Raw genomic sequence first — 2,448 nt, forward strand, 5'->3', positions numbered from 1 at the left:
CTATACACAAAGGACTGAGCAATGAAGGGAAGTATGTTAAATGCCTTTGAAACATCTTGTCTGTAGGTGATGCAAACTACAAGGAATTATGCACCTGCACCCCTAGCTTCCGTGTTCTCCAACATTACGCAAAGCCCTACTCTTGTTGTTGTACCAAAATGCAATACCTTCCATTTATCCAGATTGAACTCCATGTTACATTTTTCAGGCCAACGCCTCATTGGATTAAGATCGTTTTGAAACTTAGATAATCTTCCTCACTGTCTTCAATTTTGGTATCGCCTGCAAACCTACGAAGCATGCCTGCAGTTAGTTCCACTGTTTTCTCAAATAGATCAATGATTCATATTTACTTGTAGTGGCCGTGATTTAGCAGTGTGCAAATAATACAACAGTTAATCATGCCATTAACCATGAGGAAGAAAGCCGCAGACTGCAGGGAGATATCAAACAATTGGAAATGAAAATGGTGAAAGCAATTCAATCCAGGAAAGTGGGTGGCAGTGAAACAAGTTCAAACTTCAAACCAGCTGCCCACGCTCTAGTTGTGGCACTCAGCTGTCTCAGCAAGATGGACTGTAGATTGCTATAAACGGGAAAAAAAATCCCTTCTGCCCCGTCTTTGACCAGGAGCACACCCAACCTCGGAATTGTTTGCGCCTCTAAATCGTCATAGAAATACCATGCATTCACCGGTTGTGTTACTGGAGCCCTCAAGTATCTGTGCGACCTCATTCCCATCCCGACTTCCAGTTGGATCTTCGTGACTGCGTCACTCAGTTCCTCTGATTCTGGGCCTGGGAATTGGGACTCTGTGGCAGCAGTTGTTACTGCCTTGTGGGGGGAAACTGGTGAATTAGCCGATGTTAAACTGCATTACTCTTGAAGCATACATTTCAACAACACCTGCACTGTCCCCGGAATTTTTGATGTTTTGAAGAAATCTATTTATCTCAGCATTCAGCATATTAATCCCAACCAGATAATTGTTTCATAGCGTCAATCATAGAGTCATATCACCACAGCCACTGGGGGAACCGATATTAAACGGTCAGCCCATTCTGAGTTCCCACAAATCTGCCACTGTTCGCTTAACACTGATATTGTGCATTTGGTGAGCTGCCTAACATTTCCTTGGATACTGTACTTATTGCGCCCCGTCGCTGGGCTCGTCTGTGGAATGCCGTGATCGTATAGTGGTTAGTACACTGCGTTGTGGCCGCAGCAACCTCGGTTCGAATCCGAGTCACGGCAGTGGTTACTCTATCTGCCCCAGGTTTTGTGAAACACAAAGGAATCAGTTGTTTTGACGTGGCAATTTCATCCAAGGTGATGATCTTTTGCCTTCAAATTCTGCTCGCTCACATCTCTGTGTTTCATATGTCAGAATTCAAATCCTCCCGTTCTCAGAGATTTCTCTCCCTCCTTCGATCACGAAATGAACTTTCCGTCCCGCACCCCCATTTCATTGACTTAGGGATGCCGGTGTTGGACTATAGTGTACAAAGTTAAAAATCACACAACACCAGGTTAGAGCCTACCAGGTTTAACTGAGCACTAGTTTGGGGAGCGCTGCTCTTTCATCATGTGGTTGTGGAGTCATTTCCTATTTCAGTAAGGCACTGCAGAATCTATCACTGACTCTCACATTGATACAGTTCAGTCTGTGCTGCTGCGGTCACTGTGGCTGGGTGAATGTTCCCCAACCCCTCCATCGGGACCTGCAGACCAGTTGATCCATTTGCTTACCGCTTTTGTGAGACCAATCCTCAGGTAGCAGCTTTTACTGACATGGACTTGCGATTATTGGGGGTCAAGCTCATGAAAATGACAAGGACAATATCGAGAAAAAGCGACTTGAGAAAGATTAGTTTCACGAGTTTTCAGCAATGGCTGATCTCTATTACCACTGTACTGTTAACTCAGATACCAAGCAAATGACCAGGAACCCGGGTTTGACTCCAACCATGCCATGTGTTAGAATTGAGATTCAATAAATATCTGGAATTACGAATCTAATAACACGGATAAATCCATGGCCAATTGTTGAAAAAACAAAACCATCGGATTCACTGACATCCTTTGAGGAAGGAACCTGCCATTCTTACTTGCTCAGGCCTCAATGTGACTCCAGACTCACTGCAATACGGTTGAGTCTCAACTGCCTGCTGTGAAATTAGGGATCGCAATCAATACTGCTGAGCCAGCGACGCCCTCATACTGTAACAGAATAGGGGAAAAAATGTTAATTCAGCTCCAGGTAGATTACTGTGTGCAGTTCTGCAATTCACAGTATAACAATGATGTGATCGCACTGGGAACGTTGCAAGACAGATTCAATGGGATATTGTCTGGGCTGAAGATTTCAGTTATGAGGAGAGATTGGACAGACTGGGGTTGTTTGTCGCCGAGCAGAGGAAATTGGGGAAGACATGACTGAGATGTACA

At 44.6% G+C, this 2,448-nt stretch overlaps 1 non-coding gene across 1 annotated transcript; it reads left to right on the plus strand.

The window, feature by feature from the left end:
- Positions 1 to 1,182: 1,182 nt before the first annotated feature.
- On the plus strand, positions 1,183 to 1,254 carry trnah-gug (transfer RNA histidin (anticodon GUG)). Its single transcript has one exon. It is a non-coding gene; the product is annotated as a tRNA-His (tRNA).
- The last annotated feature ends 1,194 nt before the right edge of the window (positions 1,255 to 2,448 follow it).

This window comes from Chiloscyllium plagiosum, unplaced genomic scaffold (assembly GCF_037043375.1).
Source record: "Chiloscyllium plagiosum isolate Xiang-an unplaced genomic scaffold, Cpla_swu_hap1 HiC_scaffold_38, whole genome shotgun sequence".
In the NCBI taxonomy this organism is placed as follows: domain Eukaryota; kingdom Metazoa; phylum Chordata; class Chondrichthyes; order Orectolobiformes; family Hemiscylliidae; genus Chiloscyllium; species Chiloscyllium plagiosum.